Consider the following 25,873-nt stretch of genomic DNA (forward strand, 5'->3'; position numbering starts at 1 on the left):
TGGCTAAAAGGAAGCCTGTTTTCCAAGAAAGGAATTTCAGCTCTGCACTTGCAGCTGGCTCAAAAGGAGGCAGACTGAGTTTTTCCAATACAAAGTTAAGGTCCCAGGCTGGAGTTGGGGCTCTCCTAGGTGGTCTTAAGTTTTTGGCCACACTGAGGAACTGTTTGAGCAGTAGATGAGAGAAGAGGGGTGGTTCTGTGTTGTAATGAGCTGAAATGGCTGAGGCATGAATTTTTATGGAGGAAAAGGAAAGGCCCTTGTGAAGCATCTCAGCTAAGTATTGAAGAATCTGAGGTAAATTAGGTGCTGCTGTGCCCATCCCCTGAGCCTGGTTCCAGGAACAGAATCTTTTCCATTTTTCAGCATAAGATTTTTCTAGTACTAGGCCTCCTTGCCTCCAGAATGACATCCTTTACTGAGGGATGGTAATGGAGAGCTCAGGTAATTAGCCAGGCTGCCAGGTTGAGAGTTTGAAGATGAGGCTGTAGAATCTGGCCCTCCTGTTGGGACAGCAGGATAGGGGTCTGGGGCTTGTGCCATGGAGCCAGCAGTGACACACTGCGCAAGAGGGGGTTCAGTGTTGGCATGGCCAGTCTGGTGCAATCAGTATCGTCCTTGGTTTGTCCTGCTTGATCTTTAGTAGTACCTTGAAGAGGAGAGGCAGAGGAGGAAAGCCATAAACTGAAAGATTTTTCCATGTGAAGGACAGGGCATCCACTTTCCAAGCTTGTTTGTGGGGAGTCCTTGTGCAGAATTTGTCCAATTGGTAGTTCTGGGGGGAGGCAAACAGGTCTATAGCTGGGCTCCCCCATTTGTTTATCAACATGGTGAATGTCTTTGGTTCCAGTTTCCATTCGTGTGGGTCCATGAGATTTCTGCTTAGTTCGTCTGCCAGTGTATTTAGCTTTCCAGCCAGGAATTGAGCCCTTAGGTGCACTTGATAGCTCAAAGCTGTGTTCCACAGTGCCATGGCTAGTCTGCGGAGAGGGTATGAGGGGGTTCCCCCCTGCTTGTTTATAAACCACATAACAGTGGTATTGTCCGTCTTTACCATTAATTGTCCTGGAAGAATGTGGTCCTTGAAGGCTGTCAGAGCATTCTGTACAGCTAACATTTCTTTTTGATTGATATGCAGGTGCATTTGACTTGGGTTCCATTTGCCATGAATGCACTTCCCTGCCAAGTGAGCCCCCAATGCATAGTCTCATGCATCTGTTGTTAGGGTTTGGGCGGCAGGAGTTGGAGTGAATGGCAGTCCCTTGTTTTGGTGGCAAGCCTCTGCCCACCAAAGAAACTCTTAACTCTAGGCAAGGTATGATAGGAATCATTGTTTCTAGATCCTGAGAATGTTGACACCATAGGCTTTTTAGATACCATTGTAGTTTCCTCATATGCAGTCTTGCATGTGGAATTAGAAGAATGCAGGAGGCCATGAACCCCAAGGCTGGCAGTATTTGTCTTGCAGATATAGCAGGGTTTTTGTGGCCATTAGTTTGAAGTAAGCTGTCAAATGAACTTGTTTCTCTGGTGTGAGGAAAGCCATCTGGGAAGTTGTGTTCAAGCTTGCTCCCAGGAATACAATTTGTTGGCAGGGTACAAGACGAGATTTCTTTTCGTTTATGGTGTACCCCAGAGAAATTAGCACCTTTCGTACAAACGCCAGATGATTCAAAAGTATGTCCTGGCTTTCTGCCTGAATTAGACAATCGTCCAGGTAAGGGTATATTTCAATATTTCTTTGCCTGCAAAATACAATGACTGGAGCTAGGCACTTTGTGAATACCCTGGGCACAGTAGATAAGCCAAAGGGCAGTGCAGAGAACTGACAGTGCATGTAGCCTAGCTTTGAAGTGTAAGTATCTTCTGCAAGATTCCCTGATTGGGATGTGCAGGTAGGCTTCCATTAAATCCAGTGTTGCCAACCAGGCATCCTTGCCTAGCATAGGAAGCAGCTGGTGAAGAGTTAGCATCTTGAATGTTGGGATCAGCAAAAAAGTGTTTAGGACAGAGAGATCCAGGATAGGACACCAGGAGTTGTCTTTTCTGGGCACCAGGAAAAGTCTTGAGTAGAAACCTTGTTCCCTTTCCTCTTCTGGAACAGCTTGAATAGCCCTTATACGTAAGAGAGAGAGAACTTTCTTTTGAGCCTCTGCCCACTGGTTTGGGGGCAGATCTGGCCAACTGTTTGGGGTTGGTAAAGTGTGAAAGTGGAATCTGTATCCTTGGGAAACTATATTTAAAACCCATTTGTCCTGGGTAATGAGTTCCCAGTTTTTTGTCTGCAGAGCAATCTTTCCCCCTAAAGGAGCAGTCAGTTGAGAAGGGCTTGGAAATTTTAAAATTAAGTCATTGAGATAGTTTACCATAGGGGGAGTCTTACTACTCCCTGCTTTGGAAGTGGGAGCCCCCCACTGCTTAGTCCTGTGCGTACCTTGGGACTGAAGCCTGGGTGTTCTGATGGTTCTGGGTTTGGACTGAGAAGGCCTGGAAGAGGCAGGAAAGGACCAATTCTTAGAGGACCAATGCCTACTAAATCTTGGAGGCTGTATTTGCAGGAAATCTTTTAACAGTTTGCATAGATTTAGCTTCTTCCTCCATCTTTTTGAGTACTTCTTCTGCTTTGTTGCCAAACAGGCGGTCCTGGTTTAAGGGAGCATCCAGCAATTTAGCTTTAACATGATCTGGCAAAGATTGCTCTTTAAGCCAAGCATGCCTTCTAAGTACAGACCCAGTGACAGCAGCCCTGCAAGATGCCTCTAGTGAATCAAAACCACATTGCAAAGTATGCTTTCCAACTTGTTCAGCAGAATGCATTAAATCCTGTAAATCTTTATTTTTAGCACAGTCGGGTATCAACATCATTTTCTGTTTAAGCAATCCAATAATATGCTGCTGATACTTTAACATATGAAACTGGCAGTTTAAGGCCATAATGGCCAAGGTTGCAGAAGTGTATACCTTCTTACCCCATCTATCCAGCGCCCTGGAATCTATCATAGAGGGGGTAGGATTTTTTGGCAGTAGTAGCCTTAATGCCCTTGGGTCCCTGTAAAATGGTCTCAGGATCTGCAGTAGGATTTTTAAAGAGGAACTCGTAAGAGTCAGGAACCCTGTAATATCTACCTGGTTTCCTGGGAGCAGGAGTTAAGGAGTCTGGGGCCAAGCTAGATTCCAAAAAGGCATCGTCAACAATGTCCAGTACAGGGGGGATAGCTAAAGGCCTGTGTTGGGGCAGGAGTAAGAAATCCTTAAGCCTCTTTTTAGAATCAGAGTAATTCTCGCTTTCCCAGCGAAAATGCTCCCTAAGAGTATGCAAGGTTTCTCCAAAAGAGAGATCCTCTGGAGGGGAAGCAGAGGGAATACAGTCCTCTACATCAGAATCTTCATAGGTAGATAAGGGTAAATCCTGGTCAACAGAGGAAACAGAAATGTCAATATCCTGATCAGAAGAATCATAAGCAAATTCAGTCCTAGGTCTCTTAGAGGGGGAAGGTTGACTTCCCCTGATTAAAGTAATAAGGTCTTCAGCCATTCTTATCATTTGTTTTTTAGGCATAGAGGCCTGACCATGCGGTTTGGGCATCAGTTTTCTAAGCATGTATTGAGTTTTAGACCTTGAAGAAAAAGATGCTGTTTAATATGCAAATCAGTAAGCCTGAATACACCCTCAGAAGCTGGTGCCTGCACAGCGGCTTGGGATCCATCCAAGGTAGAGACATCCGCAGTTCCACAGTTGAAGCATCTCGTGGCATCTGAATGGGTCTCAGTAGAGGCCTGCGAATCTGAAGTAGCGGGTATTAGGGGCTGTGAAAGTGCCTCACTGAGTACCGGCAAACTGGCAACTAGCTTAGGAGAAGCGTCGTCGTCAGCTTTGGACCTAGGTGGCCTGTCTCTGTCTTTATCCTTGCGTTTTTTCAGAATGTCAGTGGTCAGGTGGCTTACTGAAGCCATATCTGGTTAATTCAACTGATTACCAAAATATTTAGAAGCATGAATATACCGACAACGAATTGTTCGTTGTTTAAATAAGGCACAAAACTGACAGCGAGGTACATTATGGTCAGAGTCTAGGCAAGGAATACAGTATGAATGAAAGTTCTTATGAGGTATTTGCTTTCCACAAGAAATACAATTATTGATTTTTACTGACATCGGTTTAGAGCAAGAAAAAGTTTCCCTAACGGGGTACTTAGCTTTAGTTGAAGACTTCACTTCTGAAACTTGAAAACAAAAATTTCAGGAGTCGGCCGACCGGCACTTGCAAACTGCTTCTGCTTTGGGGCACCGCACAGCAAGAAAGACTAATGTAATGGTGTCGGCTGCATGCTTTATACCCCTGACGACCTGACGTCATGGAAGATGAGACAGTAACCGACGCAGGACCCAAGACTTTGATAATCAGGCCGACTGAGGGCTACTGCAAGCAGATAACCCAAATGTGATGACTGCAACAGTGAAACCCAAAGAACATCTGTAGTTGCTACTCTGACAGAAAATGAAAACCTTTTTTTGAAACTTTTCAGTTACATGACAATTACAGTGACAGTACCTTAAAATGACCCTGTACTTCCACATGAAACCAATGAGTCTTGCATGCATGGCCCTTATCATAAGATAAGGCCTACAGCATTCTGTTTGATTCAATACTACAGTAAACTGGTCCAATCATGTTCTCAAAATAAAACAGCACAGTATTTCCTTCTCCTCACCATCAAAGAGAATGATATCTATCATTTCTTTTGGCAATGACAATAGTACCATAAAAGAACAAGAACTACACCTGTTTTTTTTGGAGGGGGAGAGGTGGCAGAGCAATTGGTTTAATACTACCCACTCTTCATCAGCAGCTCTGAGAGAAAAACATTCAACAATTTAAATCAATTGTTTTAGGTGATGTCAGAACACTACCGTACAGCACTTAACATGTTTCTACTTCTTATACTAATCTAGCATATAGTCTTGCATGGAGAGCATACTGTGATCGCACATAATAAAGTTCTCCAGAGATAAGGGTAAGACTAAACCAATGCAACCGTGCATAGCCTTAGTGATGTATGAGAACACGTGACCACAGACAGACTGCATCCACTTTTTGATTCTGCTAGCCCACTGTGTTGAATGATCTGTCTTCCATAGCTGACTGCCTCAGAGTTTGACTGCACTGAATACCACATAATGACAAATGAAACTCCAACCAACTCCTCTCCTAAACCACTAACAATACTTGCCACATCTTTTATCAGGCTACCTTTTTTTCCTTTTGGACAGTCCCAATTATTTTATTACAAAATTAAAGTACATACCCTTTAAAACAAAAGACCAGGTTCTCCAACCAGCGAACATACATAATAAAGCAGCCAGAACTTCTGTTTATGAACTATAACCATGTAAAAAACAGTGGCAAACAAACAAGAGCAAAATGGTGGACAAAAGTCAGTTTGATATATTTTACCCACCCAGAAAGGATGTTTAATATAAACATTAACAGAGCAAATTATAATACATTCTACGTCTTGGGAATTTGCAAATTTGTGAGAATGTACCAACACATCATGGTTTTCCATCCACTGCGTTGCAGATACTGACCATATGGCATATACTGCTTTACTGGCCTACAGCACACACAGGTTCCAAGATTCTTATTAATATCTCCAAGCTCTTCACTGACAAGTGCAACATACTACTTCTAGGACTGTCTAGAGGAAAACTACTGCCACATCAGTTGAGCTAGCATTCTGCAGTTTTTGTGTGGAGTCTGTAGACAAAATTACAAAAATATTCGTGTTTCAAAGTCTGCATTGGGCACCTACAAAGTGGAATAATCTCTAAGATGAGTTTCACCACATAAAGTTTTATTGTTTTTTATTGATGTAGTTTTATTGGCCATTTTGGGTCAATTCTAAACTCCTTGATCTGTCTCTCTTAAAACCTGGCTGCCTCGTGGTTTTGGCGTCTTTTCAGGCTTGCTAGTTGTTACTGAAGCACCTACCAAGGGGAGAAAACTGAGAGAAGAAAAAGGAGCCACTTTTGTGATTTTAAGTATTTTCTTCTGATTTTTGTAAAGTTTTACTGCTTTGCCGCTTACTTTTTGGCATTTTCCGGCTTGCTAAAGTTTATATCTGTAACAGTAACAGTACTTTGAACACATCTAGAGCCTGTTTACTGCATTTCCTGTGTTGCACTTAATTTAAAATCGTTTTTTTCTCTAAAAACTGCATTTTACCTGATTTTGGCCTAGCACTCAAGTGCGAGGTCATTTATTGCACTGCTGTGATTATTTTGCTGCTTGTGTATCTCTGCTACCTTTAAACTACAACAAAAAGAAAAAAATCTTGCTTTTTTCCCACTTTCTGAAAGTTAAGAAAGTTCAGTTACAGATTTGCTGTTCTGATCTGTTTGGAAGTTTCTAGAAGGCCAGTGCCTGCTTGGGCTTAGAAGTAATTAGAGATTTGGGGACCAATGTAGATAGTAATCTCTCCTTTGATAATCACGTTGCCAAAGTGGTTAGAAAGACCTTCTATATAGCCCACCTTATCATGAAAGGGTTCGCATCTAGATCAAGAGAGATCATTGTGCCCCTCTACTCGTCACTCATCAGGCAAATAATTGAATACAATGCCCCTTTTGGGATGTACCTTACCCGACACCTGCAGCAACTGGAGAGACCCCAAAAGTACCTCACCAAGAGGATCAGGGGCTACAAACAGATGTCCTATGCAGCTCAACTAAAGAAACTCCAGCTCTACTCAGTTGCTTACCGCCTACTCAGAGGCGATCTATGCCTGACGTACAAAGCCATGTCAAACCCAGAATTAATGGACATGCTCCACCTCAAAAAATCCAAGTCCCTTAGAGCTACACACTCCAGGGACGTAAACCTCAGCACAAAAATAAATAGGACATGTTGGAGGGACAGATTCATTTGCCAGAGGCTCCCCTCACTCTGGAATAGAATCCCAATTCATGTTAGACATAGCCCCTCGCTGACCCTCTTCAAGCGAAATCTGGACATGTGGATGGGAAATCACAAATTCACCCCTGGGATCTCTCCTGTGTCCCTGCTAGACAGAGGCACAGTAAACTAATCTTAAAAGGGTACCTTCTGTGACCTACTTTACAGAGGCACAGAAGGCTAATCTAATAGGGAGGTGGAAGCCAAATACACTCTGGCTAGGCTTATAAATGCCCTAGGGCAGACAACCTTGTATCTACCTATGAACCTATAAAATCGTACATGCTTAGGTTATTGAAAAGACATGCTAACCCTATCTCTAACCCTACATTCTTCAGGCAGATGGCTAGATTCTAGGGAATGAACTTTAGATATCTGGTTGGTATTCAATGAACACACTGATGGGTACATTAGCTTATTCTACTTCATTCGATAAGAAACTTCCTGAGACTCTAATGTATTCACCTAACATTTGACTGGAGGCATTCCCTCCGCATACTCTTGTCTATGTACAGGAGACGCACAATGAATCTATATGCTCACCATCACTTCATTACTGACCTGTTCTGCAACCTACCTAATCTTCCAGTAATGACAGCAAAACAACCGCTAAAATTACAAATGATCAAATCGCATTTTGCCATTTGATAAATACATTGATTTTCATTGTCATTAAAAAGAAACAATGTGCAATAAGAGCACAAACACATCCCTCTCTCTGAAGTCAGCAGCGGGTCGTGAGGGTCTATTCCCGTTGTTAAATCTACTACTCTGGGAAAGGAAGGGGTGTCTCTTGTACAACTGGATAAAAATAGTGGTATCTCACTGTCAGCAATGTATATAACAACTGTCAAATAAATGTGCTCCTTACAGAACAATATTTCAATCAGAATATACAGGAGAGTGTGAAGGATTGGGGCACAGTCTCCCCTAACACACACACACACACACACACACACACACACACACACACACATACACACACACTTTTTTCAGCTGTGGGGAGACATTATCAGTAAGAACATTTTTAGTCACAATAATGTTGAGTTTTGAAATGCAGGGCTCAGTTTGAGCATCTTTTTCTAAATCCTTACTGATGTTTTTTATACTGAGTCTTGACAGTTTATTCCCTGAGGTTCAAACCTACAAGCTTCTAATGAGCTTTATCCTGCAGCACTATGTTTGATTTCCTCAATTTCCACTCAGAGCTTCTGAGAAAGTTACTTAAAAACTGAGTGTGCTCCTATGTAACCTTTAGAAATAAATACCGGGCCCTGAGTTGAGCTGCAAAATAAAGTAATGCTGTTCTAAAATAAGAATGAAAACTAATCAAATAAATAAAAAAATCCTTTTTGGCAAGTTTGAGATGTTATTATGTACTTGTGCTCCTAATCTGTCCATATTTTTAAAGTAATTAATTCTTTCATATCCCGCATTTTTCAATGAAAGTTAATACTACTTTCAAAACAAACACTTATTCTTGCAGACAGTTTGTGAAGTTTCAAACTGATACACTTAAGGAATAATAAATGGAGTCAATTACTGTGGTCAAGGAAGAAGAGCTGAAGAAACACTGTGCTGAGGTAATGGTATAATAACAAGCCTACTACCCCTACCTATCCACCTCCACCACAAGACTTCTTGCCTTGTCAAACCTGCCTGGCAGTTTTTACATTGCAATATGCACACATCCCAAAAGTCTGTTTGCATCTCCTAACAAGCAGTATGTCCATAAATCACTGAAGAGGCACTTTAAAAACAATGCTTCAGTCCCCCCCCCCCCCCCCCCATGAAGAGCCACCAGTTTTCTCTCCTATCAAGCATCTTAATTCTGACTTCCGCAGAACTGAAGGGGCCTTCTATGTGTTAGAATTTGAAAATCCACTACTAACATTTCAGAGTACAGCCAGTCTGACCAAAGTCAGAAATGACAACTATACAATTCAAACAATTTGGGTTCTTCAGTGCCATCTACTTTCTTTTAAATTCAGAAGAAAAGTAAATGTAGAGTACTGCTGCTAGAAACTGAAGACCCCGGTTATTAATACTGCAACTGTGTATTTAACAAGCTAACATTTTCTGGTTAATTGGCTGGCTCAGTCGTACAGTAGGAATACAGACAGTGAAGAAAATTAACCCAAGATACTAGATGAAGCTCATTAGCAACTCCTAGCCTTAATCTGCTACAACAAAGTTCATGCTATTACACCGTATGTTCAGTAATTTCTTTACTGGACTTTAATTACATCAAATATGAGAAAAGGGCCTGTGCTCTCAAGCAAACCTACATGCTGCATGTGAGCAAATAACTAGATAAGTAAATGAAAAAAAAAAAAAACGTTTTATGATCTGCAGCACAGCACCTTGTGAAACAGGGGCGCAGTTCATCACACAGTTCACTTCTGCTATGTGAAGAACATCTTGTTCAGGGCTCTGACTCACAGGAAGTGGCAACTGCAATGGAAACTGAGACATATGAGTGGGCAGGATTATCTTATATGCTTGTTGCCTTACTTTATGCCGTGAAAACTATCTGTTCACATGCACTTCCCTGTTTTTAAAATTGAATTATTACTACCACTGAAAACTACGGAGTATTTGATAATAACAAGATTTAAGATTAGGCTAAAGTATGTCTACAGTTCCAGAAATTTGCATTAAAGATGTTCTCTCAAGGTCCTTGTCCATTACAATATAGTCTGTTTCAACTACTGCAAGTTAGAGGCTGCTCTCCCATGAAAAAAGATACACTGATTAAGTAACATAACAGGCACTCTATTATAATAATGTCACAAAACAGCTCACTAATGAGCAAAAAAACTCAAGCAGAGGAACTATAATTGTTATGTAATATATATATGGTTGCACAATGATTTCCTGAGCTATGCCATGGTTTAGTTACGGTCTCTGTCTCTCTTTTTTTGTGAGAAATGGAACTCAATACAGAAAACCTGGTCATCTCGTGTGTGTGTGTGGGGGGGGGGGGGGGCAGATGAAATGTACATGAACATGAAATATTAAAGAAAGTACTTTGAGGTAAATTATATCACCCCACCCCTTTTCTGGATAGCCTTGTAAGCTTGCAGTGTAACAAATCAAAAAACATGAGTTTACAGAGGTTTACTAGGGGTGGGGTTATTGGTACAGCTCTATACAAGCTCTTATACAAGAGCAGTGCAGTAGCAGTTGAAGCCTAGCTACTCTGACTGTAACAGTGATGACCTCAAATGTACCAAAGGGAAGCAAGCTTTATCACAGTGGCTGCAGCTCATATGACAATCTTATTTGAATACAGCAGCAGTATATATGCATCTCTCTCTCATCTCTATGACACAGGCATAGCATTATAATTGCTTGACCCTCAGGTTTATCCTTGTTCTACACTATGTTCACAGAATTTTTTCACAAAGTTAGACTTATTTACAGCTACATAACTTATTCAACAACTACTAATTACATATGTTGTGATATACAAATGTGAAAAATAAGAAATAAGTCCTCTTTCTCATAACATTATTTTTTATTTAACATTTGTTTACCAGGAAAGTCTGATTTGGAACAAAGCCGATTTTCAGCAGAGGCATGGGGAGAAATGCTCCAGACACATGTTTTTATACCATGGGAAGAAACTGGAGCACCCAGAGAAAGCCCACACAAATGCAGGGAGGGCATGCAGACTCCACACAGAAGGCACCCCAGTTGGGAATCAAACTACAGACCCTCTTACTGTGAGGTGACGACACGACCACTGCACCACTGTACTGCACTTTTTAAAGCCTGTGAAATAATTTTTAATTCTCAGAGATTAGGAGATACAGGTATATAAAACATATAGAGAAACAAAAAACTGACAGAAAGAAAGAAGCTAGGTGAGTATAAAAATTAGGACTTGCCTAAGCTTGGTCCCCTTCCCCACAAATGGTGCAAACTCAGATGATGACTATATTAGTTATGTGATTCCTGCATACACATACATAGACAGTCGCGTGGCAATTAATTGCCCAACAAAATGGCTAATCAGAGCACTATGACTGGGAATAGTCATGCATATGTATATATTCATTAATAAAAACAGCATCCAACTACAACTTCAGAGGGAATATGCTTGTGCCTTTTAAGATTACCCAAAAACTAGTCTTGCTGTCAAAATAGTGGTCCATGAAAAAGTTTTAAACAGAAACAAAGAAAATCAAAATATCTTCCACAGAAAATATTGATTATTACAAACGTTATTCAATCAAAAAAAAAAAAAAACCCCTGCAGCCAACACATTAACTATATGAGCAGCAAATGACACATAACCTTAAGTCAGTTCCAAATAATGCTCACTACTTCTCTGGCACTGATAAATTTTTAACTCCCATATTTGAAGTTTATGAGGTGGGTACGGAAGCAGCAGCAGCCCCCCCATGCATTCTTCAAATAAGTCTCTGCCACTAGACACAGGATTCAAGTCACAGATTCCTGTGATTTACACAAAACAGGAGGAACATACATTTTGCATTCATTAGTGACAGATCATCACACTGCTGCTGTGTTGTAGAACTGTACAAATAAAATACATTTTCCAATTCGTGTTAGTGGTGTCTAACCTTTGTCTGCAGTCTGTACTGGTTTAATGGTGCAAAAAATACACCACTACTTGACATGCTGCATGTGGCAATAATAGTTTGCTGTCTACAGACGCAAAAAGTGTCCTTCACCAAAACTTGACAAATCATATTTTTCAAAAACCACCTAGAGCTCGAATTACCCCGACATTCTGACACACACTCCTGGCTAACACTAGCCTTAAAGTCCCTTCTTATAGCACCTCCCTGTTCGCATATCACAGTTCACAGTAAATGTCAACGTGAAAATTATATGAATATGAACGCTATCCTCAAGCATAACAATGCAAGAATAAGTCACAGTGTTTGAGAAATAAGTACGCACAACAAACCTAGGTAAATAAATCAGCGCTGTACAGATTTAGATGAAAATGTATAACTTACTAGGGGCCCTTCTGCGGAAGGTGGGCATAGGGAATAAAATAAATGAATAAAGATAAAAATACCTGTTTCACAGCAAATTTTGTTTCACCAAGAGAATGTCAATGACGTCCGATACAGTATCCTGAGCCACACACTCTGTTAGTTCTCAAGTTAGTGCGGAATGCGGGCAGCAAGTTTCAACCTGGGTAAGACGAGTCGAGTACCACATACAGTCAAACAATATTCAAGCCGTACAGATTTCCGCCGTCGGCTTCGACTGGACTGTGAGAGATTGCACCACACCTAACAACGGGCGGGGTCGGGCGCGGGGTGGGGAAGAACTTTGGCTGATGCGTTGTGAACATTCTTCTTAGGATATACATTGTCCTAGTCATTAGAATGTGTCTCGTGCACAAGATTCGCCGCTATCACCAGTCATTTGTCTGCAATACCGCCAATGTCATGTCGCAGTAACCTGTAGGCTGCGCTGCACTGTCGTTCTAATTAACCCCTTCCTACGGACCATTTTCAAACAGTCTATCCCAAAACCACTATTTATGAATTTTTTTGGACACTAGGGATGAAAGTGTGAATTTAAAGTGATCTGACGTAGGCTTGTTAACGTTTCAAAGAATGATACTGGGGCAATATTGAGTATCTTTAGACTGCCCTCTTAATTTCTGAGAAAACAAAGATGCATTTTGAGTTTTAATGAAAAAAATCGTCACTCTTTAATGTCAACTCATTTTGAAATAATGAACAAATATCTTTATGCAGAAAAAAATATCGTGCTGTTAAGCCTGAAATCGCAACATTATACAGTTGTGCGTTTCATATTTTTTCTTTCTGTTGGTTTTACACGTCGCCTTTTCCCCTTAAAACGTATATATTCTATTGACATTTTACCTTCTTTCCACTATTTCCTTTCATCTTAACTCTTTATTTCATGTCCACGTTTAACACCTTGTTACTGTGTCAGTGCTACTTAAATTACTTTGTGTACTTGCTAGATACTGTTTCAACCTTTAAGTTCATGCATATTGCATGCTGTTGCTTTGTTCGCACTTTAGGCTGAGCTTGAAAGAGAGGTCCGTCGGGCTCTACCATGGCTAAATTGAAAAATATGAAAAGGTGCACCAGATCCTGTTCGTTTGTCAACCTACTCTCATACCTCTCAAGTGTACCTCATTATGAGGAATGCTCCTCATTTGGTGTCTTAAAAAGTTCATGTTCCTCCCCGAAGTTCCACATTGAATGGGCTGTAACACATTCAGTGTTAGGAATTTTTTAAAGTGAAATCCATGGTAAATAGAAATAAATCGTATAAGTTCATTAAAAGATCTTCTTTATAAGTAAAACCAGCATACTTTAACCATCCTATGATCTTCCTAGCTGAAATTGTTAGTAAGCCATTAGTACGTATTCCACATTTTGCCCATTTGTTCCACATTATGAGGGCTAGTGTTCCATATTTTGGAGATGGAAGGTTGACAGCTATGCCTACTCTGGCCATTCTGACTTCAGTTTGACCCAACCTACAAATTGCAATGTTGCTATATTGATTATTATTATTATTTTATGAACATTTTAAGAACAAAAACTAAAGAATGAATGAATGACAAGGAGAGGGCAACAAGGAGGAGAAGCTGTTACATCTCAACTGTACAGATTTTTGCAGAATGTCCAGATTTTTGCCTCATATTTTTGGTCCATTTTCATGAAATTGTGGTTTTCTAGCAAATCACTGGCAAATCATTGAAGATGTAAGTCAGAAAATAATGACAGACATTTGAGTTTCAGACTTCATACCCTTCACAAAATTCATGCTAATGCAAAACCTGTAGTACTATCTACTTTCTAAGTTTGCAAGATCAATTTTTAAAAAAAAAAAATTCCCTATTTTTGGGCCTTTGTCACCCCATTATTTGTGGCTTTGCCCAGATTTCTTGCTGTAAGAGTTTGAGAGGTATGCCAGTCGATGCCTTCATGGGTAAGTTAGAGTTGGAGGGAGACACTGTATGGATAAAGCTAATCTGAATGGTGTGGGGCTATATTAGGGCAGGATCATTTCTGCATTTAAATATAGTTTTAAATAAATAAATAACTGTTCTGGCCAGAATAATGTACTCCAGCTAGGTAGTTTCAGACACATGCACTGTCCTCTGAGTAAACTAAATCAATAATCATTTATCAATGACCATGTAATTTCCATTTACTTTTATACATAACACCCCCTAAAAGATAATCACTTTCTTTGTACACTTCCAATGTGTCATCATGAAGAAAATGAAAGGCATAATGACCACTGTATGTATTTCAACTTGTGCTTCTCACACAGGTGCATTGCCTTCAGGTTCAGACAAGTTTCTTGTAGTTTTGGGTAACTGCTGACAGTTGATTTGGATCAGACGTGCAAGATGGTAATGTTTTCTATAAGGCCTGGTCTGCATATCTAAGCAATGTGGTTGACAGGAATTCCAGAGATGGTGGTGACAAAGTGCTAAAAAGGAAGAAGATTTAAACATTTTTTATAGAAGAGAACTATTGCGAAACGTTGTAGTTGGGCAATTATTTTATAAAAAAAAATTGCAGTTCATTTTTGGGAAAAGGGAATTTACTCCAGAGTGCTTGCATGCTTCCACTGAAGGGGAGGAGACCGTTTCGACAAAAGAAAAAGATCAGGATAGCATGAAAAGCATTACCAATGTTAAGGAAAATATGGGCAGGATTCTTTTGAATTTCTTTGTTTTTATTGAGGTAAGCCCTAGTCTCTCAATTGTCCTTGATTTTAGATCATTGTTATGAAACTCTGAGAGGTGCTTGGTGCTTGTTTGAAGGTCAGTATGTGTGTTCAAGAGCAACATGTTGAAATGACTATATTATTGTTGTAGCTGGTTCTTCTCTTTCATATTCCATACCATCAAGCATCAGAGATGTGCACAGAACTGGGAAACCTTTTTGGGGAAGGGAGAGTGAAGGCATCTTGTACATGGCAGTACAATGTCATCAGATAATCACTGCTGGCAAATAAAAGTATTATGACTTGTTGGGGGGCAGTGTTCGTGTTTAACAATAACATGCTGAGATAGCCAAAGAAAAATAATAGTGCAGTTCTTACTTTTTTCATCCTTTTCTCACAACCAGTAAGAAATTAGTGTACAGAGAGGTTGCTATCATTTTTGGGGGCATATAGCAAAGGGTAGTTAAGGTTTATATGGTTTGTTAGAGGGCAGCATCTATCAAAGAGCAAAGTTTGCCATTATTATTGTTATTATTATTATTATTATTATTATTATTATTATTATTATTATTATTATTATTATTATTTTGTGCTTCACAGTCAGAGGTGGTGTACCTTCTCAGAAGTGGCTCAGTTCACTGGGACAGTTTGTGTATTTTATACTCAAATAGTTACTAAGAATACTGATTTTTTATTATTACTGTGGACTGCCTTAAGGGAACTGAAATATGGCTTCCTACATAAAACTTACAAAATCCAGCATTTCACAAGGCTTTTGTTGTTCCATTTAGGCAATGTATTTAGTTTTTACCTCAGGGCTGTTTGACCATTTCTTGCAAAGTGTGGTGAAACTATCTTGTACTAAATTATTTTAAAGCTAGAAAGGGAAAAAGAAGATTAATTTTTCCCACTAGCCAAGGCAACATTTATATTACTTTTATATTACTGCATACAGAGTAGTATACTTATATGTTGTGTTTATTATAATTTTTTCCATTTTTCATTGTCAGCAAGCCTGTAGCTAGGGCATGGTGAAGGATGTGGCTGAGTGAAAGATGTTAGGAAGTGTTTATCTGAGTGATTGCTTAGAATGTCATTGCATGTTTTGCTATAACAGTATTTTTTTTTGCCTACATCTCCTCTGGACTTCCAGAGTTAATTTTAATCAAGCTACTGCTCTGATTGTCTGCTGTGGTTCGTTTCTTAGATCTAAGAGCCAAGCCAGATCCCTTGGATCAGCTCTGGCTTGACTATTTTTCAAAGATCCCAGGCTTGTCCAACCTTATCTCTGACATATATTTGAGCACTGTCTTGCACTCTAGCAAGTTTCTTCTGATGTCTCATTGTGAATAAAGTAAAAGACATAATGACCGCAGTAATGTAATTCAACTTATTGCTCTCACATGCACACTTAATGCCATCTGGTTAGCAGTATCAGCAATTAATAATCATTCAGGTTTTTCACAGTGATCATATAACTGCCCTATGCACCCCCACAGCATGCCTAATCACCCCTGCTTACTAAAGAGAGCCACCTTCTATGTACCTCTTGTCTTAGACATGTCAGTATTGACAGACACACACACACACACACACACACACACACACACACACACACACACACACACACACACACACACACACACATGGACAGTGGTAAATTGGGTAAATTGTTCTCTCCTGACAGATTCCCACTGTAAAATTAACAACAACACTACCCTCACACCCACAATTCATGCTTGGTTGCATGCTTCTGTACAACTGGCATTGGGGTCAGGCAAAAGAATTACTTGACAGCCACAGCCATTTTTTAAATGTCTGCTTCATCAGTTTAAGTTAATCATATCTAAATAGAAATTAAAAAAGTATGCAATGAGAAATTGCATCCAGACCGTAAATTAAATTTTTTGTGTGAAGAAACTTCAACTTATATTGTAGTAATTTGTGACGGGAATGCATTTTTTTCAAATGTATCCAAAAACTTATAGCAAGCAGGGAAACATTTTACTGTGCTTTGTAGTAGACTTCCTCTTGACTATTCATATGCTATGAAATAAGATCATATGTGAAAGGGCATCTCTTGAAGAGTGTTAGTGAGGGGCTCTGCCTAATGTAGTTTGGAATTTTGTTCCAAAGCATGGGGAGTCTCTGTGACAGGAATCTATCCCTCCAGCATGTTCTATTTATTGTTGTGGCGAGGTTTAGCTCACTAGAGTGCGTGGCTCACAGTGACTTAGATTTCTTTAGGTGGAGCATGTCCATCAATTCTGAGTTGGACATGGCTTTGTAAGTCAGGCAGAGATCACCTCTGAGTAAGCGATATGCCACTGAGTACAGCCAGAGTTTTTTTCAGTCGGGCTGCATAGGACATATGTTTGAGGCCAGTAATCCTCTTGGTGAGGTACTTTTGTGGTCTCTCCAGCTGTTGGAAGTGTCTTGTGAGGTGCATCCCAAATGAGGCATTGTACTTTATGATGGGTCTGATGAGTGATGAGTAGAGGGGCACTATAACCTCTTTATTTTTAGATGCAAACCCTTTAGTAATTAGATGTGCCACATAGAAGGATTTCCTAACTACTTTGGCAATACTATCTACCTGGGTCCCCAGATCTCTCATTACCTCTTATGTATTAAGGGGACTGCCACCTATGTGGTAATTCGTGGGTGTTTTGTTTTTCCTAAACGGGATGACTGTGCATTTTTTGGCATTTATCTTGAGGCCATGTCTGTCTCAGTAAAGCCCTTTTGGAAGATGTCCATGTCAGGCAGAGAGTCAATTATGGCTCCCAGTTTGCAGTCATCGGTGAACTTGGTTAGACATAGTTCTCCTGTGTTTGTCTGTACTTCTGAAAAGTATATGCCGAACAGTAGGGATGGTTAAGGAGTTTACCTCACAAACACAGGGTACAGGATTTGATTCTCACCTCTGAAAGAGAAATTGCTTAGGCTCAAAATGACCATAACAGTAGCTAAGTTAATACTTACCTATGAAACTAAAATCAGTAGTGCCAGAAGAAAATGTATTTAGTTTTACAAAGGTTAAGAAACTGGCATGCAAAAATTTTCGGGTAGATAATTTTAAAATGTGAAAATATAGTAGCATTAGAAAATGATCATACAATTGGATTTTTAGAGTTCTTAGACCATTCTTTTTGTGCAGTGAAAACGGTTTATCCAAAAAAGTTAGACAAACAAATATTATCTCTAAATAACTTGCAAGAAGAGAGACAGGGTATGCTTTAATAATCATGTACTTATTCTCTGCCAGTTATCTACAATAAGTGTCGTTAAGGATGGATTATTTGACATGGCATTCATAAAATTATATAGCATGGATAAAGCTTTCTAGCAAAGAACTGTAAAAAGAACATAAACCATGCAAAGTGTCGAAAGATTTTACTCTTCAAACATATTCTGGAAGAATCACACCAAGTTCTTGTAAGCAAGTAAAACAGCTTTATTTTACATGCACGGAGACCTGGAGACCTGCTACATGATAGTAGTATGCCAGCAGTCTGGCTACTTGTACTTTGAGTTCTGCTTATATAGACCCTCCTGCACGTACATACACGTAGCACACAGAGCATTCATTAGAAGTGATAGTTTGATTACTTGTTTTTACCAGCCAGTACCACAGTTATTCTTGCACCATTAACTTTCTTATCAGCAGTTTAATATTAACTTCTGCATTCCTCAGTGATCAACATTTTCCAGAACATTTCAGTTTGCACGCAGTGAACATTTTTCTGCTTAACCCTTTATATACAGAATACAAAATATGTTGAACTTCAGTATTTTTCCACATTTCCCCCCTTACAACATTTTGTATACTGTTTATTTTACACAATCCCAGATCGTTTTATACCTTCTCATAATCAGAAAAATATGCTTTTGTAGCATTGGCAGAGATAACCTTCGATATTATCATTTTGATACATGGTATGCAACAGCAGCCAAGCAGCAAAAATATGACTGCACCAACACATACAGCAATTAAAATGTTCATCAACACAGAACCCCAGTTTCCAAACAGGTTTTGGAAAAAGTCAGTCAAGGGGTTTGGACCAGGTTTAGTCAGTTCAGAAACTTGTTGAATTATTTCAAGATGGCTCTGAATCGCATGCTCGTTATCAGGAATGAACGAGCAGCACTCCTCATGTATGAGAGCGCAAGTACCTCCTTTTGCCGCTAGGGTGAAATTGAGCGCCATACGGTTCTGCAACACTACTGTTCTCATCGCCGTTAATTCGTCCGTCACCAATTCTAGCGCTGAAAATGTTGCATTACTCAGAGTCTCTAACAGTTTTGACAGTTTTCTCAGTTCCCAGATGGATTTTACTGTCCCATACGCTGGCAAAATACCAGCCCAAGCAATTACATCATCACCTAGGTCCATATGTGAGAGTCCTTTGCTGCTGACGTGCGCCAAGTCATGGTGATAAATCCATGACGCATCAATGTTACCTACGGGAATAATAGGTTTATTAAGAGAACGTGCATTTCGTATTTTACCTTGAGGTAATGCATTTACGTGTCTGATAGCTGGTATCAGATATCACAAAAAACAACTTCCTGACCAGCCATATGGTAACCATTTATATGCTTTCCTACCACAAATAAAATAACAATCATTCGTTTTGATGGTGATATTGGTTGCAAATTCATAACTCCCATTTGGCTTTAGCCCCTTAAATAACAGGCCATATACATACAGCATTTTTTCAACAAAACTAGTATCATTTACATTGATGTCTTTTTTATAGCTCCAAACTTGGTCTCACACTGCCCTTCTAGGGCACAATTATGAACTACTGTCAAATTACATTGGCTCAGCCCCACCTTAACTTTTCCAATCTTTTGAAAACACACTGTTCCGTTTTGGCACCCCAGAAGAGGCAGCGCCACCTTGTCTCTCAGTGGTACTTCTGTGGTTTCAAACAACAAATTATTCCAAGTATCATTTGTTCCCAGAGGGGCTGTCCCTAACATTAAGCCACTATGTACAGTAGGTATTGCAGTACATACCCAACAATTTGAGACATTCATTGAGGATGCATATGCATATTTAATCGCTTGATATGTATTAAAGTTTGGATGCCAGCTGGTGTGTTTGTCTCTTTTTGAATGGCTAGCTTCATTAAAAAACAAAAATGGCCAAAACAGAAATATTACAATCACAATAGTTATAAACAATAAAATATTGCAATGGAACCATTTTCTCTTATTCTCATTATTGTCCTTCATGGTTACTGCTGTCTGTTTGTTCCTCAGGGAAATTCAAGTTTTTATCTAACTTAAAATGTTTTACAATTTTACAATGTGTTAGGTGGATCCATGAGGACCTTTCTTCAATCTGAACTGCCGTTGGAGTTGCGATCAACACCTGGTAGGGGCCCTCCCATTTGGGGGAGGCCCAATTTTTTCTTTTAACGATCTTGACCCAGATCCAGTCGCCGGGTCTAATTTCCGTGATTTTGTCGTCTCTTGAACCTGAAAAACAATCATTCGTTAAACAGCTGTTAGTATTGGTCAGCATTTTCCTCATGTACTCTGCTATCTCCTCACCCCCCTCACGTTCCGCAGGCAACAAGTTTTGCCACTGCGGGACGTAATAAGGTCTCCCGTACAATAACTCAAATGGGGTGATTCCTTTTGAGGTGGGAGTTGTCCGCATGGAAAGGAGGGCTAGAGGTAGACAGGTAATCCAAGACTGATGTGTCTCGGCCATGAGTTTTCTTAACTTGCCTTTTAGAATGCCGTTGTGGCATTCCACCAACCCTGCTGACTGTGGGTGGTAGGCACAATGGTGTTTCAGTTCAATTTGGAAAACTGTAGACAGTTTCTGAATGACCTGATTGACAAAATGCATGCCGTTGTCAGAGTAGATGCGTGTAGGAAGTCCAAAGTGCGGGACGATGTGATTGACCAAAATTTTAGCCACTGTTTGAGCATCCGGATGTGTCACCGGAAAGGCCTCAACCCACTTAGTAAATGCATCTACTATCACTAACACGAACTTCTTTAGTTGTGCCGGGGTCAATTCGATGAAGTCCATACATATTGTATGAAATGGATAGGGGGTGTTGGAAATGATGCCAGGGCAACTCTGACCCCTCCCCCGTGGTATTTAGCACATACTATGCAGGATAGACAAAAATGTTTTGCATATGCAATGAAACCCTTGGTCCAAAAGGTAAGGTGGATAATTCTAACCATAGCTGCAGGGCCCAGATGGGAAGGGCCATGCACGACTAGTGCTGCATACCTAAAAAGATTAGTAGGCAAAACATATTTATTATCTGGTCCCACATAGATTCCCTTGTTCTGTCTAACACCATACCTAGTCCAGCGTTGTTTTTCCTGTACTGTGCTAAGTTCCTGCATGACTTGTAAGGTTTGTAAATCAAACTTATCTGTTGGTTGTAATTCTGTAGGTGTGGTTTCAAGTGAAAAGGTACTGGACATAGCTGCCTCTTTGGCTGCTTTGTCTGCTAGGGCATTACCAAGTGATACCGGGTCCTTAGCACGGGTATGAGCAGCGCATTTACAGATGGCCAAACCCCGTGGCCGTTGGATGGCTTGTAGTAATTCAAGGATTAGTTCTTTGTGCATGATGTCTTTCCCCGAGGTTGTAACCATCCCCCTATTTTTCCATTGCTGAGCAAACACATGTACCGTAGAGAAGGCATATTGACTATCCATATAGATAGTGACATTCCTGTCCTCCAAAAGGAGACATGCCCTTGTCACAGCAATCAGTTCCGCTGCTTGAGCGGATAAGTTCCCGGGGAGTGGTCTTGCCTCTATTATCTGAGTTGCAGTAGTAACTGCATACCCTACCTGCATGGTGCCTGTTTCTGTTTTGCGTGCTGACCCATCTACAAACAGTGTCCAGTCCGCATGTAGTAAGGGTTGATCTTTAAGATCCGGTCTTGGTAGAACTTTAGAATGTATGAGATCTAAGCATACATGCAGGATACCGTCTTCAGCAACGGGTAGCAATGTCGCTGGATTTAAGGTAGTGCATCTCTCAATTGTCATGTGTGGCTGTGATAACAGCGTAGTCATACAAGATAAATGTCTGCTAGGTGACAGAAATGTTAACTTGTCCTGCAGAAGGATGACTGCTAGAGAGTGCGGGACTTTTAACGTAAGATCATGGAACAATACCAATGTGGCGGATGCTTGTACCGCCAAAGCGGCTGCAATTACTGCTTGCACACAGTGTGGTAATGCTCATGCTACTGAGTCTAATTTACTAGAGTAAAATGCCAATGGTCTTAACTTATCTCCATACATTTGCATTAAAACAGATGTCATAAATCCCTGCTTGCAATCTACAGTCTGTATAAAGGTCTTACTGTAATCTGGAAACCCCAACGTCACTGACCCAGCTATCAGTTGCTTGATTCTAGTGAATGCCTGTACTGCCTTGCCTGTCCAGTGCAGCAAATCTTTTGCCGCCATCGGTATTGCAAAAATTAAGTCTGATAGCGGGTGCACTTCTTCGGCATAGTTGGGAATCCAACTACGACAGAAGTTCGTAATGCCTAAAAAGGACATCATTTCTTTTTTTGTAGTTGGCATGGGGGCTTGTAAAATAGCATTCTTTCTACTGTCATGTAATCGCCTGCCCTTCCCAGAGATAGTATAACCCAGGTAACGTACTTCTAATTTACAAAATTGTAACTTAGACTTATTTACCTTATGTCCTTCGTGTGCCAGAAAGTGTAGTAGTCGAATAGTCTCGGACTTACAGAGTTCTTCCGTAGTCGCGGCCAGGAGGATATCATCCATGTACAGCAGTAGGTGGCACCCTTGGGCGGGTTGGAACTGAGCCAAATTGGTGGACATCTCTTGTGAGAAGATGGTCGGACTTTCGCAGTATCCCTGCGGTAACCTGGTATAGGTATAACGCTTGCCCATAAACATAAATGCAAACCAAAATCTACTATCTTCCTGCAAGGGAATAGAGAAAAAGGCATTACTGATATCAATTACAGAAAAGTAGTTATCCGTAGGAAGGATATCGTTCAGCAGAATAGACGTATCCGGGACTATGGGGGCCCGGGGTACCACCGCGGCATTTATTGCCTGTAAGTCTTGTACCATCCTCCATGTCCCATCCGGTTTTTTTACTGGAAATAAGGGCGTATTACATGGTGAGTCTGTGTACAGAATTAATACTCCAGCTTTCAAAAGTGCTGTGATTACCGGTAAAATGCCCTCCTCTGCCTTTCTGCTCAAGGGATACTGCCGTTTATGAGGTCTAAATTCTGACTTGGGTGTAATCTTTACCTGTCCTGCCATTCTAATCAGTCCGATATCGTGCTGACCCTGCGACCATAATGAGTTTGGAATCGTCTGCAATTGAGATTCTTCCATGGGGGTAAAGAGACATAGTCATAATGTCCCAGGGGATTGTATTGGTTCATCTTCCCAGAGGTGCACGGTCGGTCTGGCTTGTGTAACCCAGTTAAGTTTTTGAACCTGAACGCCTTTACCTGCCAACTGTTCTGGTGTCCATCCTACCCATTCAGTTATTTTCTTACCCACGAGGTACCATGACATTCCTTCACCCTTCGTGACTGAAATATGTGTGGTTAATTCATTCTTATACAGCAGCTGCATATCCCTTGTAAGGCTACATGTGACTGCAGAATTACCTAGTGTGTCCCAAAAAAGGCTATGTGATACTAGTTTGGTGACTTTAAAACTAAGAAATTTCTTTTCATATTCTAAATCAGGTCCGGCACATCTTCTGTAATACATCGTGCAATGTAATGGATCTGACACCTTCGGATTTTTTATTCCGTATTTGCTTAATGCCAAATTTGTAAGATCCGTCACTACACTCTGGGGGCCTGTCTCTATCAAATCATTACTATACCAGTAATGTAGATCTCCCTGCCCCTCTAATAGCATTGCACTATTTGGGTCAATTCTCCTTGCCACCATCCCAGTGGAGGTTGGGACGGCTGCTATGCCGAACACTTGCATTAAATCTCTTCCTAGTAAATTTACTGGGCAGATTTTTGAAATTATTACTCGGAACCGTATGGTTTGGTTCGTCTCTGGGTCGGTAAACCACAGAGGTTTGGACAATGGCTCTTTGTAAATACGACCATTTGCTGCTTTTACAAGCACATATTTATCCGAAGTAACATCGGATGATATGGCAGTACTTCTGACTAACGTTCGTGAAGCCCCTGAGTCACAAAGGAATTCTATGTCTCGGCCCTCAACTTGCAATGTGATCACTGGTTGGGATTCCAATTGCATAGTTGATGCTAGTGCTGTTAGATTTACCATTTGATATTCCTCATTTTCTGCCATTTCCTGTCCCCACCCATCGTCTTCACTTGTACCTACTTCCCCATTCTCACTTTCTTCTTTTTCTTCATACCCTCCATCTACGTCTTCCTGACCGTCATATAGTCATGAGGTACCACCGGAAGCAACCATCGGTTTCTCCGGTCCTCTGCAATCTTTGGCGAAATGTCCCTTCTTACCACACTTAAAACATTCCTCCCTCTTTTGCCTACCTTCGAAATCCTCAGAATGACTTACACCTCCCCGTCCTCGTCCTCTTCCCCTGCCACGCCCTCTTCCGTGGTTTGCGGAACCTTGAACTAACATTAAAGTTCCATCTTCACTAACTGTAAAAGTCTGGGCTTGTTTATCTTTTTTTTTCCTTCAGGTATTTCTCAGCATGTCTAGCATACTCCATAAGGGGCTGTAGACACGCTGTCCTGTGTGTGATCATATGCTTTTGTATAAAGTTACCAATGGCTGTCTTGCAGCCCTTTAGGAATGCATTTTTCAATTGCTGTTCATAGGGCGAGTCATTTTCCTGATTTTCTGCCTTAATCAACCCACTATGAGCATCAAAACATTGTGTGAGACGATGTAGATAATTGTCTACGGTTTCGTCATCTGATTGAACGCATTGATTAATGCAAGTCCAATCTGCTTTGGGCTTCCAATGTTCTTCTATTTTATCTAAGAGAGTCTTTATTCTGGTTCTACACACTTCAGAGTTAAACGGCAAGGCTCCTCCTTCCCCTGGTAACAGGGGGTCCCAACTTCCGCAAATAAGGTGCCAGTCTGGTCCTAGGATTTGCCTTATTACTTCTTCAAATTCTACAGCGTTTAATCTATAACTCATTCTCATGCCCCCTACGTCTGTACGGAATTTGCGCATATCTACTTTCGGATGGGGAATCCCCTCTACCGCTTTTCTGATGTCATCACGGGTCCATGGTCAGTAGACCAATATTGTAGGACCCTCGCCTTCTGTGCCTGCTTGAGGATTTGCCACTTCTATCAGCGGGTATTCCTCTCCTTCCTGATCTACCTTTTCCTTAATTTTCCAGTGCCCTTCTCTCCTAATACTTCCGCTGCGTAAGTCAAGAGTGTTGTCAGGCTCTCTCTGTAATATAATACTTGGCGGGGGGGGGCACCCACCGAAGCCTGGTATTGTGGTGGGTCCTGGTCGGGGGGCACCTCAATAACCTGTGCAGGGTCTGGATACTGGATGGGAGGGGCCGAGGGATTCTGGTGACTACGACTGACTATGGAAGTTTCATTATCTTCCTTTTGAACAAAGTACACATCTTTTTCACTTGAATTACCACACCCTTTTTTCAAATTTTGTTCCCTATGTCTCTTATTTGCTTCCTCCAGTCATTTCTGTGCCTGGGGAAACCCCACCTTCTTTTGATTCCTTGTCTTATTTCCTGCCTGTTTGCGCAGTAATCTTACTAGATTTTGACATTCTGACTTATTTAAACATCCACTAAACCCATGATCTTTTTTCCATTTATCTAAATATTTTACGTTCTTTGGGTGTAAATCAAACATAAACTTTTCATCTTCAGTTTTATCGTCGTCTTTGGCGCAACTGGTTCCTGTTCCCATTTCTCTTACGAGAAACTATTCCTGTTCCTGAGATCTCTTGTATATGGAATCTATTCACATATACTCCTTATACTTTGAGAAAATTAAATTTCTCCCTTGACTAGTCCCTTAAAATTTAGACAAAAATTCCAATCAGAAACAACAAAAAAAAATAGCGTTTTGCTTACCTTTGTGATTCCTCCACCCTGTTTCGCTGCCACCTCACGGATTGAATCTGGAAAGAGTGACTGGCCTCTAATTTCGACCTGTTTCAGTCGGAGGTCTTTCGTTCAAGGAGAGCCTGATCTC

At 40.7% G+C, this 25,873-nt stretch overlaps 1 protein-coding gene across 1 annotated transcript in view; it reads right to left on the reverse strand.

Moving 5' to 3' along the window:
* The window catches only part of LOC122793103 (annexin A1-like), a gene marked incomplete in the record, with an annotated part of 731,647 nt that extends 719,233 nt beyond the window's left edge, over window positions 1-12,414 (reverse strand). The window contains 1 exon segment of the mRNA XM_044060835.1: window positions 12,009-12,414.
* Window positions 12,415-25,873: the final 13,459 nt, after the last annotated feature.

Source organism: Protopterus annectens, chromosome 2.part0 (genome assembly GCF_019279795.1).
Source record: "Protopterus annectens isolate FY-2018-M chromosome 2.part0, PAN1.0, whole genome shotgun sequence".
In the NCBI taxonomy this organism is placed as follows: Eukaryota; Metazoa; Chordata; order Ceratodontiformes; family Protopteridae; genus Protopterus; species Protopterus annectens.